The sequence below is a fragment of the Carya illinoinensis genome, chromosome 16 (assembly GCF_018687715.1).
Source record: "Carya illinoinensis cultivar Pawnee chromosome 16, C.illinoinensisPawnee_v1, whole genome shotgun sequence".
Taxonomy (NCBI): domain Eukaryota; kingdom Viridiplantae; phylum Streptophyta; class Magnoliopsida; order Fagales; family Juglandaceae; genus Carya; species Carya illinoinensis.
In genome coordinates, this window is record NC_056767.1 from 13762590 (window position 1) to 13780888 (window position 18299).

The 18299-nt window shown below is 38.3% G+C and overlaps 1 non-coding gene across 1 annotated transcript; it reads left to right on the forward strand.

The window, feature by feature from the left end:
• Nucleotides 1-11074: 11074 nt before the first annotated feature.
• Nucleotides 11075-11181, forward strand: LOC122299958. The gene has a single exon (XR_006239810.1). It is a non-coding gene; the product is annotated as a small nucleolar RNA R71 (small nucleolar RNA).
• Nucleotides 11182-18299: the final 7118 nt, after the last annotated feature.

The window sequence follows — 18299 nt, forward strand, 5'->3', positions numbered from 1 at the left end:
ACCTTGCCTTAATCCCTAGGAATGTTGAAAAATTTTTTTATACGTCCCATTCATCATTATGGAAAACCATGAAATTGTCACACAGCTCATCACCAACTTGCAAAAATGATAAGAAAAATCAAACTTGTCCAGAACCCAAGCCAAGAAAGACTAATCAATACGATCATATATTTTGGCCATATCATTCTTTAGCATAACATTTATGCCCTTCACTTTCTTATTTAAGGTTTGTACTAATTCTTGGGATAAATTAATGTTATAAAAAATACTTTGACTCATTATGAAGACTCCTTGTTCAGGCAAAATCAAACAGGGTAAGAACCGAGTCATACATTGAACCAATATCTTTGAAAAAAATCTTATACACCATAAAACAAAGACTAATTAGTCTGAACTTGTCAAAGCTCTTTGGTTTCTCGATTTTTGGGATCAAAACAAAGTATGAAGATGTATAAAGCGAGGTAGAGGAGTACCCAAGAAAATATCCACAACAACCTCCTTAATAAACTCCCAACAATGTAAATAAAAAGCTGAGCCGAACCCATCAGGATCCAGCGCACTCTCCTTCGAAATTGATTTCAAAGCAGCCTGAACCTCTTCAATTGTTGGAGTACGGACAAGTTTGAGATTTTCAACTATCGATATTTCTTCAGCCAGCAACTTGGATAAATCCCCTTGTACAACAGAATTTGGTGACGTGAGAAAACCCTGGAAATAATTTGTAGTAGCCTTATGAACTTGCTCTGGTGTCTCCAATAACTTGCCATCTTCAAGAATCATCTGAGTAATTAGTTTTTTACTTTTTTGGTTAACACTAGCATGAAAAAAACTAGTGTTTTGGTCACTCTCTGGCAGCCATTTCTTCTTGGCCAACTATGATAAACGAGTTTCTTCCTTGTGCTCTGAAGTATCCAGCTCAATTTTAGTGGTAAGATAATCACACTCAACATTCAAATCATATTTTGGTTGTGACTGATTTTCTAATATCTCCAACCTCTTCCCCAACATCTTTATATTCTACCCCGCATGCCCAAAAAAATTACAATTATAGGCACGCAGTGCGGTCTTCACCTTCTTCAATTTGTCCGCCAATTTTAACAAACCATAAGTTAGGACCAGTTCACTCCAAATCTCTTCAACACATTGCCAAAAACCTGCATGAGAGCACCACATATTCTGAAATTGAAAAAGGATGAGGACCATGCTTACTTACCGCCATTTTTTGAAAGCTAATGATCATAGGAGAATGATTTGAAGACTTCTGCTCCAAATATTCAAAGTACACCATCGGGAAGAAATTTGCAAAAGAAGAATTTATGAGAGCCCGGTCTAACTGAGCCCAGCTTCTCATGCGACCTTCATGTCCATTACACCATGACATTCTCTGTCTCACCATGGGAAGATCTAGTAAACCACAAGAGTCCAAATAGTCATTGAAATTTGCCATGGAAGATAAAGGTCTTGGATTCCCACCAATTCTCTCCCTATCCTCTCTTATGATATTGAAATCCCCAACTACTATCCATGAATCAGATATACATACTTCTTGTAAACTATGCTATAGCTCACGCTGCTCCACTTGATTGCACTTAGCGTAAACAAAAGTGACTATAATTTTTTCTGCACCATTCCTGAACCAAATTGTGATCCTTTGATTAGACACATGGACCACCTCAAATTCACAAGAGGCACGCCAAAAAACCCATAACTTACCATCTATCTCTGAATTGCTATAGAAAGATTGAAGACTTAGAGATACACGTAAATGCTCCATTTTATTAATTTTTGAAAAAGGTTCTAAAATAGCCACAATCGCCACCTTGTTTTTTTTTTTAACCAAATGACACAATCTTCTCTTGGAACGACCTAAATCTCACACATTCCACACCAACATGGTTCCTATAATATATTAAATTTAGAAGGATGGGATAAAACCTGTTGGGACTACCTCGCAAATTGTTTCTTACCACTTAGTTATGTTGAAACAGTATCTTGCTTCTTAGGATCTGACTCATAGCATTTCTCCTTAGCAAGCAGTTGAAGTCCAATTTTTTCTTCATTGTTTGAGTGCACATCAGGTTGCCTTTCTTCTGATACAATTTCCTCAACAAGAATATCATTGGATCGACATTCTAATGCCAATAATTCAGAAACCAGTGCTGTATGACCTTTATCAAAGGCATCAACAATGTTCTCTCCTCCTAAAAATTCCAAACTAACAACCTGTAAACCATTTGAAAAGATTACACCAGCAAGACCCCCTTGTGTCTCCATGGATGTAACATGTCTTATTTCCTGGTTAACATTCTGTCTTGCCTTATCCAGATTTTCAGTATGTTCAATAAGACTTGCATGACCTACCTTAATCATATCACTGCTCAGCCTCCCAGACAACTTGTCCACATGCAAATCAAAATCACAATAGCTCTCATAATTCATTCTTTGTGTTGCAAGCCATGCAACAATAGTTTGAACGGTTGAATTTAGTGTTGGGGGAGGTGAGGGATAGGATGGATCGACAAGATGTAGTGATTAGAAATTTGTAAAAGGGGTGAGATAGGAGGAGACGTGAGCCTAACGTTGAAAATAAGTATGAAAACGAAGAAAAAGATGAGGATGAGGAAGACGTAGCATCTGAGGTTGGCATGGGGGAAATGGGCAGACCTAGAGAAGATAGGCATGGAAGAGGATTTAGGAGAAATCCAAGGAGTCAAGATGGGGTAGATAGGCACCTTGGGAACATCAAAATGAAAATATAATCTTTCCAAGGTGGAAATGACCTTGAAACCTATTTAGAGTGAGAGAAGAAATTAGAATTGATTTTTGATTTTCACAATTATTCAGAGGAGAAGAAGGTGAAGTTGGTGGTAATTGAATTAACTGATTATGCAATTATTTGGTAGGATCAATTAGTGACTAATAGGAGGAGGAATGATGAGAGGCCTGTAGAAACATGGGGCGAGTTTTCAATTTGATTGTGGGTTCAAGAGATTTCAATCCCATGGGTTCATATCACAATGCTTGCTTAAATGACTTCAATCTTGAAACCCCATCCATCGAGGGCCCCAATGGTGCCTAAGGTGGGGCAAGAGAGCCGCCATAGCCAAATCCTAGGCCTTGCCAAAGGAGAAGATTCCAAAAAGGAAAGTCTGAGAAACATGGAGCGTTTTTAAAAAGTCAGAGAGCATTTCAAAGCGAGATGATTGGTCGACCTAGACTTTAGCTATAATTAATTTAGTGGAGAAATCCCACCATGGATGTATTTGATAAACAAACTTCAAATATTGTTTCTCAATAGTAACAATTTCTCTTTGGGTTCCAACTTGTAAAGAGCAAAAAGCATTGCAAGACTAAAGATATATTTGAATGTTGAGATAATCTCAAATGATTTGTGAATGGTAATAAAAATGTAGTGAATAGTTTGTAAATAGTTGTGTGGTCGGTGCAAAACTGCAAGTACACAGTATCATAGTTTTATAATAAAGTGATAAGAAGAGTATCGTCCTCAGGGATTGGTACCTTACTTTTGCCAAATACCAAAATTATACTAATCTCAATTTTATCTAGAGGAATCACTAAGATTTTTGTAGTTGCCAATTAAACTAAGATCAACTCAGAAAGTAATACGCAAATGAAATAAAACTGACGTTCGAAGATCAAATTAATGGGAAAGAAAACTTCTAGGAAATCGATTTCACCTCATTCTTCACTATGCTTTTCTCATCCAGCTAACTTAATTTAATTCTTTTTGTTCATTAGCAAATCTCTAATCCATTCAACAACCTCTTTCGATAGTCAATTGGAAATTATTCTCGTTCATCAATTCACACAAGAATATGCAAATTTATAAAGCAAGAAAGCAATAAAACCAATGATTTAATTACTACATAGGTTTATACAAGTGTTTCGATCTCTATACTTACCTATGCTGAAATATTCAAGATCTACCCTATGATTCCCTCTTTCGATAGCAAAACACAAGATTAAATATCATCTAATCAATGGCCAGTTAATTAGAAGCAATAAACTCAAAATAAATCAGATAAACAAAGAGAGAATTGCCTTAAATTAGCATAGACAATCAAGTATAGTTCAGAAATAGGTTACATCGTTTTCCTAGAATGAATAAAATTTAGCTCATGCTAGAAATGGAATTCAACATAAACGAATTCACCATAATTGTTCTGAGAAGATTGGAAGAAAATAAACGCTGAAAAATACTCCTCGAGCTCACTGTCGAGCAGCCAAGGAAACGATTCAATGCTTTTCTCCCGTCTGTGCTAGTGTATGATTCCAACGTACATGCAAGAATTGGAATTCCCTTTCCAAAACAATTGAATCGAATCCTTCTAGCTGTCTTTTTCAGTCCCAAAAGGTGTTCTCCAGTCAAAACGTATGACCATAGAGTGAAAAATCCATTTTATATCATCTGACGGCGGAAGACCCTAGATCTGTCAAAATACTTTGTTCGCTCGAGCGGCCAATGTCTCCGCTCGAGTGATTTTGGTTTTTCAGCAACCCGCTCTAGCTCCCTGTCGAGCTGCAGTCGAGCGTTTGAATCTGCCTGAATTCGCTCGAGCGGCCAAAAGCCTCCGCTCGAGCGAACTTGTAAAATCTGCAATACAAAATTTTTGCAAGTCATCAAATACCCCCAAACTTACAACTTTGTTTGTCCTCAAACAAAAGAAAAGCAAATGATAGTTTAGGCAATATCAACTCGACCCGACAGAGAAGTATCATCACTCACCAAACTTTTATGAATTTAGATTTCATCTCTAGTATCTTACTCTTTTAACATCAAAGATAGTAAGAAAATCAATCAAAAATTTGCAATTTGTCAAGCAAAAGTTAGGCGTTTACTTCAACCTAAAGCTAAGACCTTGAGTGTGTGTGTGATATAGTCAATTTAACCTCAAACCACCTGCAAACTCAGATAAAAGTAGAACAACCAAAATCAGAAAAATTCTCTTAAAACTTAACCCCATAAGTCCAATTTTTAGAAATCCTCTCCACTAATGTAGTCAACACCAAAATCAGAGATCAAGAGGTCTTTAATAAGGTTGTAATGATAGGCCACAGGGTGAGGGTTAAGAAAGAACTGGATATGAAAAATCAAAGCAAACTGGGAAAATACTTAGTGAAAAGAACACTAAAAGAGATATCCACATGATTCAAATCATAGCTCTTTCTTGACAATATGCTCATACTTGTGGCATTATTATTGCTGTCATCACTGATGCAATACCAACAATTCCCTTAATAAAATCTGAGGTAATTCACACTCCATTTAACGACTTCTTTTTCTTTTTCTTTTCTTTTTCTTTTTCTTTTTTTTTCCTTATTATTATTTTTTTTTCAGTCACTTCCTTTCTTCTTCTTCTTCTTCTTTGATCAAACAGAGCAAACATAATACGGTTCATCATTAAACCAATTTTCTCTTTTAAATGTACTCTCCACCAAAGTATTTTTCCAAACTATCAAAGGTAGATTCATTGTGTTTTAGGCTTAGAGCGGGCATGGTTTATGTAGTTCAAAGAACAAATAAAGGCTTATGAAGGCTCAAGGGGGTTGACTATGGAAACACACCATGTAATAATGGCATGATATTAAGGACGACTGGAAAAGCTTTTTGGTTATGCCAAAGAAATGCCTAGATCATTTCTCTAATATTTGGTCTCAACTAGGATTTCGCCTCAAGGACCCATCAACGGATTCTAGAGTAAAGCAAAATCGAACTTCCATCTTTCAATTAATTCAACTTCTTCTCTTCATAAGCAAAATGGAATAAGAGAAAAACGACCATGTGCTCAATTATGTTCAAGGTCAAAGATTTAAACCAAAGTACCCACAAAACTCCACTTGACATAAAAGAAATTTTTGAAAATTTTTCTCAAAACCATCTTCAATCACAAATTTCAGAGTCATAGAGAATTCAATCTTACTATAATGCATGCTTAGTAAGAGAATCAAACAACCCATCAACAACCCAAGACTTAGAAAACAAGAGGATCAAATAACTATAGGAGTTTACACCCCCAAACTTAAACTAAACAATGTCCTCATTGTAATGCAAAAGTAACAAGGATTGAAGAAATAAAAGGAACTTCCCTGGTTGCATGATGAATCTTCCGTAGTTTAAAATTTTTTTTTTCAGTTCTTTATTCATGCTAAATAAACCTGCATCAAAAACTAATTTATTAAAACTAAATAAATAAAGATAATAAAATAAATGAAAGAATGAAAAAAAGATCTATGGGTTGCCTCCCATAAGCGCTTATTTTAAAGTCTACAGCCAGACTTTTCAATCATCATCAATTAGGATCTCCAAGAGGAATAAATGCATAGTTCCTCTCCATTTGTTCTCCATAGTAGTGCTTCAATCTCTGACCATTAACTCTGAAAATATTCCCTGTCTTGTCCTTCAAATCTACTGCTCCAAAAGAGAAAACCTCATGAATTGTATAAGGACCTGTCCATCTTGATTTTAACTTTCCTGGGAAGAGTTTGAGTCGTGAATTGAAGAGTAAAACTTGTTGTCCTGGAGCAAACTCTCGCCTAAGAATCTGTTTGTCATGCCACTTCTTCCTCCTTTCTTTATAGATCTTTGCATTTTCATATGCATCATTCCGGAACTCTTCCATCTCATTCAATTGAAGAAGTCGCTTTTCACCTACTGCCTTCAAATCAAAGTTAAACTTTTTTACAGCCCAATAAGCTTTATGCTCCAACTCCACAGGAAGATGACATGTCTTTCCAAACACTAATCGGTATGGAGACATCCCGATAGGTGTTTTAAAGGCTGTACGGTATGCCCACAAAGCATCATCAAGCTTCTTCGCCTAATCCTTTCTATTGGTTTTGACCGTCTTTTCAAGGATGTTCTTGATTTCTCTATTTGAAATTTCAGCTTGGCCATTAGTTTGAGATGGTAAGCAAGTGCTATCTTGTGCTTTACACCATATTTAGAAAGAAGATTTTCAAACAACTTGTTGCAAAAGTGAGTCCTTTCATCACTAATAATAGCTCGTGGAGTGCCAAATCTTGTGAATATATGCTTGTGCATAAATTTGAGCACTACCTTTGCATCATTTGTTGTTGTAGCAATTGCTTCCACCCATTTTGACACATAGTCAACTGCTAATAAGATATAAGCAAAACCAAAAGAAGGAGGAAAAGGCCCCATAAAATCTATTCCCCAAACATCAAACAACTCAACTTCTAAGATACCTTTCAGTGGTAACTCATGACGCCTTGAAATATTTCCCATTCGTTGGCACCGGTCACAAGTTTTCACCAAAGTGTAACTATCAAGAAAAATAGAAGGCCAAAAGAACCCACTTTGAAGTACCTTAGCTGCTATACGGGTGGCTCCAAAGTGTCCTCCATATGATGATGAATGGCAATGATGGAGGATGTCTTGCATCTCTTCTTCTGGCACACATCTTCTAATGATTTGATCAGGGCATCTTTTGAACAATAAAGGCTCATCCCAAAGATAATAATTCACATCATGCAAAAACTTCTTACGTTGATGGTAAGTAAGATCAGGTGGTAAAACTTTACAAGCTAGGTAGTTAACAATACCAGCATACCACGGAAGCTTGATCTCACATGCAAACAACTGCTCATCAGGGAATGCCTCTTGGACCACTGACTCTGGTCTTTCTTCCTCTTGCTCTAACCGAGAGAGATGGTCAGCCACTAAATTCTCACTTCCTTTCTTGTCTCGAATCTCCAAATCAAATTCTTGAAGAAGTAGGATCCAACGAATTAGCCTAGGCTTAGCATCCTTCTTGCCAAACAAATAGCGAAGTGCTGCATGATTAGTGAACACTATCACCTTTGTACCAATGAGGCAGGACCGAAATTTGTCACAAGCAAACACCACAGCAAGCATCTCCTTCTCAGTTGTTGTATAATTCAATTGAGCTTCATTCAATGTCTGGCTTGCATAATAGATGGCTCTAAACATCTTGTCTCGCCTTTGCCCCAACACTGCTCCAATTGCAAAGTCACTTGCATCGCACATAACTTCAAAAGGTTGACTTCAATCAGGCACAATCACAATTGGTGCTGAAATTAGTTTCTCCTTGAGTGCATTGAAGGCCTGCAAACAAACACCATCAAAGTCAAATGCAGAATTTTTCTCAAGAAGATTACATAAAGGTTTAGAGAGTTTAGAAAAATCATTGATAAATCTTCTATAAAATCCCGCATGTCCCAGAAAACTTCTGATTCTCTTCACATTCTTTGGAGGTGGTAGTTTCTCTATGGTTGCAATTTTGGCTCGATCCACCTCAATTCCTTTAGATGACACTCTATGGCCAAGCACGATCCCTTCTTGAACCATGAAATGACACTTCTCCCAGTTCAGGACTAGATTCTTATCTTCACATCTCTGCAAAACAAGAGCTAAGTTATGCAAACAATGATCAAAAGATGTACCAAAAACTGAAAAATTATCCATGAAAACTTCCATTATATCTTCCACCATATCAGAAAAGATAGCCATCATGCAACGTTGAAATGTCGGAGGGGCGTTGCACAATCCAAAGGGCATCCTCCTAAAAGCAAACGTTCCATAGGGACATGTGAATGTAATTTTCTCTTGATCTTTAGGAGCTATAGTAATCTGATTATACCCTGAATAACCATCCAAAAAACAATAGTAGGAGTACCCAGCCAATCGATCCAACATTTGATCAATGAAGGGAAGTGGAAAATGATCCTTCCTTGTTGCTTTATTCAACTTGTGGTAATCCATGCATACACGCCATCCCGTGACCGTTCTTGTAGGAATGAACTCATTATTGTCATTTTTCACCACCGTCATTCTATCCTTCTTTGGTACAACTTGCACTGGACTTACCCATGAGCTGTCTGAAATAGCATAAATGATTCCAGCATTAAGGAGTTTCAAAATTTCAGCTCTCACTACTTCCTTCATTGCTAGATTTAATCTTCTTTGGTGCTCGATCGTTGTCTTGTAAAGCTCCTCCATTAAAATCTTGTGCATACAAATGGAGGGACTTATTTCTTTTATGTCAGAAATAGTCCATCCCAAGGCTGTTCTATGCTCTCTCAATACATGCAGCAACTTTTCCTCTTCTTCGGGTGTGAGTGATGTAGCAACAATCACTGGAAAGGTATCACTATCCCCCAAGAACGCATAGCAAAGATGTTCAGGTAATTGCTTCAACTCCGGAGTTGTATTTTTCTGCATCTTTTCTTTAGCATTTTCAGATTCAGCCTTTGGTACCACTGGCTCTATCTTCCCCACTTCATTACTAAGTGATGTAACCTGCTGCAATGCTCCCAAAGCAAAAACACAGTGGAGAAATTCTTCACTAACAAAAGGCAAGTCAGATTAAAAAACAGCAGAATTATTAAAATCAAAAGCATGAGATGAAGTGGTGATACAGAGTTCTAGGTGATCGGATGGCATATCTTCTTGAAAGGCCTCTTCTACATATTGCTTAATGATATCTACTCGAAAGCAAGTACTTGGGTCTTCTGGAAATTTCATGGCTTGGTAGATGTTGAACATAACTTCTTCCTTATTAACTCGCAATGTCAATTCACCCTTTTGAACATCAATCAAAGCCCTTCCCGTAGCCAAGAATGGTTGGCCAAGAATTAGTGGGACTTCTTCATCTTCTTCCATGTCCAACACCACAAAATCAGCAGGAAAAATAAATTTATCCACCTTAACCAATACGTCTTCTATGATTCCACGTGGATACTTGATGGATCGATCCGCTAGTTGCAAGGAAATTGTTGTGTGCTTCATCTCTCCAAGTCCTAATTTCCTGCATATAGAAAGTGACATAAGATTAATGCTACCACCAAGATCACATAAAACCCTATCAAAAAATGAATTCCCAATAGTGCAAGGCAAAGTGAAACTCCCCGGATCTTTTAATTTTTGAGGCAATTTCTTTTGAAGAATGGCACTGCATTCTTCAGAAAGTTTCACTGTTTCAAACTCCTCCAATCTTCTCTTCTTGGAAATGATGTCCTTCAGGAATTTGACATAGTTTGGCATTTGTTCCAAGGCATCTGCAAAAAGAATATTTATGTGAATTTTCTTAAAAATATCCAAAAACTTAAAAAATTGCTTATCTAATTTTTGCTCTTGAAAACGCTGAGGGTAAAGAAGTGGAGGAGCGAGAATAGGAGGATTGTCAGGAAATGAAATTGCTGGGGGCAAGTCAGTTTCATTGACAATCTCCTCTTCTTCTACTTGATCTTTGCTTTGGCCATTGTTCGCAGCGGTAGGGGTGGACTTGCTCTCCTTTAATGGTGACCTCTCAATTTCTTTTCCACTCCTAAGTGTGATAGCCTTGCATTGTTCCTTTGGATTCACTTCAGTGTTGCTAGGAAAAGCTCCTCTTTGTTGGGCATTGATGGTCGTGGCTAGTTGCCCAATTTGCACTTCAAGATTCTTCATAGTGGCTCCCATGTTGCTACAATGAGTCTCAATGTTGTCCAACCATGAATCAGTCTTTTTAAACCTTGCATTAGTCTCCTGAACAAAGGAAACTATGGCATCCTCAAGTGACATCTTCTTCTCGCTTGGTTGGCTATCAAATCCTGGAGGATGTTGAGGTTGCAACACATTCTTTGTACTTCCATATGACAAATTCTCATGATTTCTAAGTCCTGGATGATAGTAATTTGGCATAGGATTACCACGATAGTTGTAGTTTCGATTGTTGATGTATTGAACCTGTTCTTGACTCGCTTCATTACTTGGAACTGTTATACTTGTAGATGCAACATATTCTGTATTTTGTGGTATCCTTTGTGTTGTCAAGGCTGAAATCTGATGAGATAGAGTAGTTACTTGAGCTAAAAGGGCTGCTATCGACTCCAAGTCATGAATTCCAGCAACCTTCTTAGCCAAAGTCCTCTCAGTTGGCCATTGATAGTTGTTTGAGGCCATCTCTTCCAAAAGGGCAATAGCACCCTCAGCTGTTTTCGACATCAAAGTGCCACCAGAAGCAACATCAACTATAGTTCGAGTTTGCCCATTAACCCGTCATAGAACATCTGAACTTGCAACCAATCTAGCAATCCATGTTGTGGGCAATGTTGAACCAAGTCTTTATACCTTTCCCACACTTCATAGAGTGACTCAAAATCATTTTGCTTGAACTGGCCAATCTCACTCCTAAGTTGGGCTGTTTTTGCAGGAGGAAAGAATTTAGCAAGAAACCTCTCTGCCATGTCCTGCCAACTAATGATGCTTCCCAGTTGTAGAGATTGTAGCCAACCTCTAGCCTTGTCCCTCAAAGAAAAAGGAAACAATTCCAGTCTAATGGTGTCTTCAGGAACACCATTGATCTTCACAGTGTCGCAAATCTCCAAGAACATTGCCAAATGAATATTGGGATCATCCAGTGGCGATCCGCTGAATTGAGCCTGCTGCACCATGCTAATCAAAGCTAGTTTGAGCTCAAAGTTGTTGGCATTAATTGTCTGGCACATTATGCTCGAGTAATTTCCATTTACAACTGGTCGTACATAGTCCTTTAAGGTGCGTGGTAGTGCTTCACGTTCTTCTTCAGCCATGGCTAGTATCTTATTTCTTCTTAGTGATCTAAGAGTTCTTTCAATCTCCGGATCAATAGGAATAATATCACAAGATCTAGCATGGCGCATCCAACGTCAAAAACACACCTGTAGAACAAATTAAAATAAAATTCTAAATTAAAACCAAGACTACTTTGTATCGATATTGACAAAAAGAATAAGAATAAACCAATCCCCGACAACGGTGCCAAAAACTTGATCGGTGCAAAACTGCAAGTGCACAGTATCGTAGTTTTATAATAAAGTGATAAGAAGAGTATCCTCCTCAGGGATTGGTACCTTACTTTTGCCAAATACCAAAATTATACTAATCTCAATTTTATCTAGAGGAATCACTAAGATTTTTGTAGCTGCCAATTAAACTAAGATCAACTTAGAAAGTAATACGTAAATGAAATAAAACTGACGTTCGAAGATCAAATTAATGGGAAAGAAAACTTCTAGGAAATCGATTTCACCTAATTCTTCACTATGCTTTTCTCATCCAGCTAACTTAATTTAATTCTTTTTGTTCATTAGCAAATCTCTAATCCATCCAACAACCTCTTTCGATAGTCAATTAGAAATTATTCTCGTTCATCAATTCACACAAGAATATGCAAATTAATAAAGCAAGAAAGCAATAAAATCAATGATTTAATTACTACATAGGTTCATACAAGTCTTTCGATCTCTATACTTATCTATGCTGAAATATTCAAGATCTACCCTATGATTCCCTCTTTCGATAGCAAAACACAAGATTAAATATCATCTAATCAATGGCCAGTTAATTAGAAGCAATAAACTCAAAATAAATCAGATAAACAAAGAGAGAATTGCCTTAAATTAGCATAGACAATCAAGCATAGTTCAGAAATAGGTTACATCGTTTTCCTAGAATGAATAAAATTTAGCTCATGCTAGAAATCGAATTCAACATAAACAAATTCACCATAATTGTTCTGAGAAGATTGGAAGAAAATAAACGCTGAAAAATACTCCTCGAGCTCACTGTCGAGCGGCTAAGGAAAAGATTCAATGCTTTTCTCCCGTCTGTGCTCGTGTATGATTCCAACGTACGTGCAAGAATTAGAATTCCCTCTCCAAAACAATTGAATTGAATCCTTCTAGCTGTCTTTTTCAGTCCCAAAAGGTGTTCTCCAGTCAAAACGTATGGCCATAGAGTGAAAAATCCATTTTATATCGTCTGAAGGCGGAAGACCATAGATCTGTCAAAATACGATGTCCGCTCGAGCGGGGTGTCGAGCGCACGTCGAGCATTCGACTCTGCCTGATTTTGCTCGAGCGTCCAATCAAGCGCACATCGAGAGTTCGACTCTGCCTGATTTCGCTCGAGCGGCCAATGTCTCCGCTCGAGCGATCTTGGTTTTTCAGCAACCCGCTCGAGCTCCCTGTCGAGCGGCAGTCGAGCGTTTGAATCTGTCTGAATTTGCTCGAGTGGCCAAAAGCCTCCGCTCGAGCGAACTTGTAAAATCTGCAATACGAAATTTTTGCAAGTCATCATTGTGTAAATTTAGAATTAATACAATCATTTTGTTAGAGATGAATACAACCATTTTATTGTTGTAAAGATTTGGGTTAAAATAAATTTGTTTACACGCCGTTTGAACATGATTTGTTATAATTTTTTCTTTATAACCCAGTAAAAATGTAGATAAAAATATAAACAAATAAAAGTCGGCAATATCATTTCATCATAGTAGGATAAAAGTGTAATAGAAATATGATATGTAGAATTTTCCTCTCATATAGAGTATGATAAATTATTAAATTTATTGAGTTAATGCAACTGGACTCAAATGCAAAATTCAAGTTTCAAGCCTGTTTATAGCATCAGCATTGGTTTAGCCTTTTAGGTAAGGTTTGACTAATATACCACTTTTTGGCTCTGACCATCTAATCAAAATTTAAACCTTGCATTAGATTAACCATCTCACTCTTTATAATTTAAATTATTATTATTTTATCAAAATTTTAATGCATAATGATGTTATTTTCATAATTTCCAAAAATCTATACAAGAGTGAGTCACTTTTAGGGGTGTGCATCCGGATCGAATTTTTTGATGATATTTAAACCCTATATTATGCTTTTCATATGAAATTGGGCATCAATAGTCTTGTAAATTGATGATATTTATTCTTCATATATAATTGATCATGTACGCGTTATAAAGTCGTGGATATTTCTCCTAAACATATTATTTGACATATACTTCATTGAATCAATAAAAATTATTTTTTACAAAAGTCTTAGTTTTTGAAGAGAAGAGTCAGTGAGAGAAGTCATTTTTATTTATGAAAATGAAAATCTTTGAAAAAAAAAAATCTTTTAACTCAATTCAATTAAATGGTATATTTCTCTATTAAGAAGAGAAGTGCTACATCTATAAAGAGATTACATAAAAATAAACTCACAAACTAACATTATTTTATATGATACGTTATATCTATTTTACAATATAAATATGTTTACAATCTAATGTACAATATCACCACACTTCAGTTTGTAGGTTTATTTTTATAAAATCTCTTTATGATTAAAACATTTTTGTATCTGTTAGGGACTAAATTGATTGGGTCCAGCTCTTTGAAAACCTATCACTAATAATAAGAGAAGAGATAAAGTCAACAGTTAAGACAAAAAAGAGATAAATCAAAACAAGTTGGCACAGACTCCTAAAAAAAAGGCTTCACAAGGCAAGTTGAATTTTATCACTCCAGGAAAGAAAACAGTTCTCTATAAAAGTGTAGATCTCTACAAATCAATGACGGACTATCAACAAGCTCGGGATGACTTCTCTATGCCTAAACTAAATTTCTCTATTATATTGAGCGACATGTGAGACCATGAGATATTGTAAAATTACCAATCATAGTGAATTTATCATTCAAACAACTTGTAGATATAGGCTTTTATGCAGAACCATATAAATTTCCGTGTCTCCATTTATTTATTTCTATTTGCTTATTTATTATTATTTTATAGATGAACGTAAAGAGCATCGTATGGAAGCCCAAATCACCATCATGGCCCGAATTTAGGCATTAACACTATCATTAGTAATAGAGGCTTGGCTTGCCATCAGCTCCCGCCACCATTACCGAAGGTTGCTATAGGAGTTGCTTGACGCCAACACCACAACGTGCTGGCCTGCCCATCCCAATTATGAGCTTATGGAGCCACCCACAGCCAGGCCATGCACCTCTGGCCTTTTATGCAGTCGTCACAGTGTTCCTTGCCATTTCCTCATCGCCTAGCTGCATCATAGTGTTCTTGTTGTTCCATCGTCACCAAGCACAGTTCTATACAAGCTCCTGTGACAACCATGAGTTGCAGAGTTATGATAGTCATCACCTAGCTCACCAACTTCTTCTGTCAATGACGTGGTGGTTCCTGAACATGATGACGTCCCTCGCAATTAAGCAACACGGACGCTTTACCAGTTGGGAAAGCTCTTTGCCAACATTGTGGAAACTTTGCACATCTTGGATGCTTCATTGCCACCCTCACCAACCTTGTACATCTTAGATGCCTCATCGCCCACAGAGACAACCTTAGACAACCCACGTTGGCTATCAACCAAGAGTAGAGTAGGCGAGCAAAAACACACGGACAGACACTTGACAACAAACAACCTTAGTCAAGGAATAGTTGAATACAGTGACCAAATTAGTTACTCTTGTTTATCTATTTGAAACTTGCTATTTTATTTTTACTAATGAAATTGATTTTTGGAATATTTGTCCCACAAAGCTCCTCTAGGTTCCACGAGAAACCTAGTATCTACATGCCTTGGGAAGTGATGGGTAGTGAAGGAAAGTTGAGGGGGAGAAGCAATAGATCGGTAGGGAGATGTCGAGCAAAAGAGAGAGTGTGACGCCCCCAAATCCCCACGCCCGAACACGGGGAAATTGAGACGTCCGGATGGTGACAACCCGGGTCACCATCCCATCGACGGGTGCCGAGTGTGTGCAAGGCAACAGATGTGTACAGAGAAACACGCAGCGGATAACGAAAGTCATAACTAAGTACCAGAATTTTTCTTAACGCAATACAAGCTGTTTAAAACGTACATAGATAAAGTATTACAAAACACAAATACAGTTTTAACAAATGTAAACGATAGCATCAGCAACCCAGCGGAGCCGCATCCTCGGGCTCAGCCTCCTCCTCTTCGTCCTCTAACTCTGCACCAAAAGCTACGGAACCAAAAATGGTACCGCAGGTAAGTAAAACCCAAACACTACCAGATAAAAACACATAAAACTCAAACAAGATGCATGATACATGCCCAATGCACAAAGCCCATAAAATACAAGTTTTCCACACACGCCAAAAACCCATTTGGCCCAAAACACATCCTTTCCGAAAAACACGCCAAAAGTCACATTTGGCCGCCAAAAGTCCATTTGGCCCAATATCTCGCCAGAAGTCCATCCGGCCCAATATCTCGCCAGAAGTCCATCTGGCCCACGCCAAAAGTCCCATTTGGCCTCACAAACCATTAACCAATTTTAACCGCGTGCACCATGACCTCCCCTAGGGGTCATCCGCACACCCTGGCTCCAGTGCCACACCGCAGAGTACCACCGCGCGTGCGACACCCAACAAGCGATGCCCAGTTCCGCGCCCCGCGCGTGCGTAGCCAAGCATCCTCTAGCCTTGGCCAGCGAAGGGCCACGGAGTCGGTGAGTAGGGCGATGCTCGGTTCCGCGCCCGGCGCGTTCGTAGCCAAGCATCCCCTAGCCCCCGCTCCCGTCATCGCTCTCGACAACTCAGGGGACATCACTCAGTTTATTCCGCTCCCGAGTGACCAGAGGAGCTCCACCGAGATAATAACCCATCCCGGCTTGGGCTCGTGATACACACGCACCCGTAAAACCACTCACGCCAATACACAGGCTTTTCACACAATTCCACAAACACACGTGCATGCACCATGCAATGCCATAACAATGCATAATAAAATAATCCAACAATCATAAATCAAATAAACAGGCAACTCCGTCCTCCATCCATCCGACCCCCGAAACTCCTCGGACTCAGTCCGGAATCAACAACCAACAACAGTAAATAATTGAATGAGCAATATATATTAAAATCTGAAAATAGGGTTTGGAAAATACTTACAGCGCTAAATGACAATTTTAGAAAACAAGCGGCGTCGCAAACGGCGCCGGAAAAGCAACGTCACAGTGAAAATTCACTGTGGCCGTGGGTTTGAAAAACCCACTTTTGAACGGGGACAGACTAGGACACGAGATTGATAGGGAATGGTCTAGGGATGGTTGTGAAGCTATTGGAAGTGGTGGTTGGCCGTGGGTGGCGGCGGAATCGCCGGAAATGGTCGGATTACCCAAAACGGAAAGCTAGCTCGTAGGAGCTGTTCCGGTGGTCGTTGGAGGCCGGAAATGGGTGGGTTAGGACGGCAAGGAGTCGGTGATGAAGTGGTGAAGAAGTGGTGGCCGGAGGTGGAGCGACGGCGGCGGATCGGAGCAAAATCCGTGCGCCCTTCTTGGAGCTTTTCCGGCCAAACGGCCGGCCGGTTGGGGGTGGGCTTTGGAGGGGTGGTGCACCAGAGGGAGGGGAAGAGAATGGGACCGGTGGAGGGTCAAACGGTGGCCGGACGGCGGCGGTCTGGGCTGTTGAAGGGACGCCGGCGTGAGGGAGAGGGAGGAGAGAGAGAGAGAGCTCGGGGGGGGTTCGGACGCGAGGAAGAAAGAAAAGAAAAAAGAAAAAGAAGAAAAAAGAAAAAGAAAGGAAAAAGAAAAGAAGAAGGAAAAAGAAAGAGGAAAAAGAAAAAGAAAGGAAAAAAGAAAAGAAGTGTAGGGAAAAGAGGAGATCTAATCCTCATCCGGAAAACAAAACTAAACCGCCAAAAAGAGATTAAAACCACAAAACAACTAAAAGAAATAAAACACAACATCAAATAAATTAAATTAAATTAAAAACCAATTTTAAAACGCAAATAAATTAAAATAAATAACTGATATATTAATTAAAATAAAAACAACCATTTAAGCGAAAATACACTTAAAAGCGGGTCATCACAGAGAGGATCTAAAGGTGAAGCCGAGAGGAAGGAGGGGTTCCTCACCAGTGAGGTGCAACGGCGTGGTCATAATACTGTCGATGGCAGGGGTACTGGCTTGCAGAGAGGCTTGCTGCAGAGTGATGGGAGGGTACGATGTAGCTAGGTTGGGAGGGGGGGTGGGAGGAAAAGAGGGAAAGAAATCAGGGGGGAGGGGGAATTAGGGTTTAGGCAATGTAATCCTAGCCTTACACATGTGACACTTTTAATCTAAGGGTGAACATTTATTTAAATGGATAGCTTGGAACCACGAAGTGAATGATAATCAGGCAAAAAGGAAATACAATAAATTTTAAAACAAAATGTTTTATCTTAATTCAAAAATAATATTTTCTATTATAAAATAAAATGATAAGTTTATTGAATATTTCTTAGGAGAATATATAATTAGAATAGAGTCATCCAAATAAGGATAGTTTTTAACAAAAAATAAATTAATGAATATTAAATAATATTCTTTGAAGAATATAATCATTTAAATAAAATGATTTTTTAAAACTATATTTGGGACCCTAAAATATAAATGGGTTTACTTGAAAATTAAACTTTGTCCAATAACACTAAAATACCTCATTTAAAATAATTTTGGACTTTTAAAATATTTTGA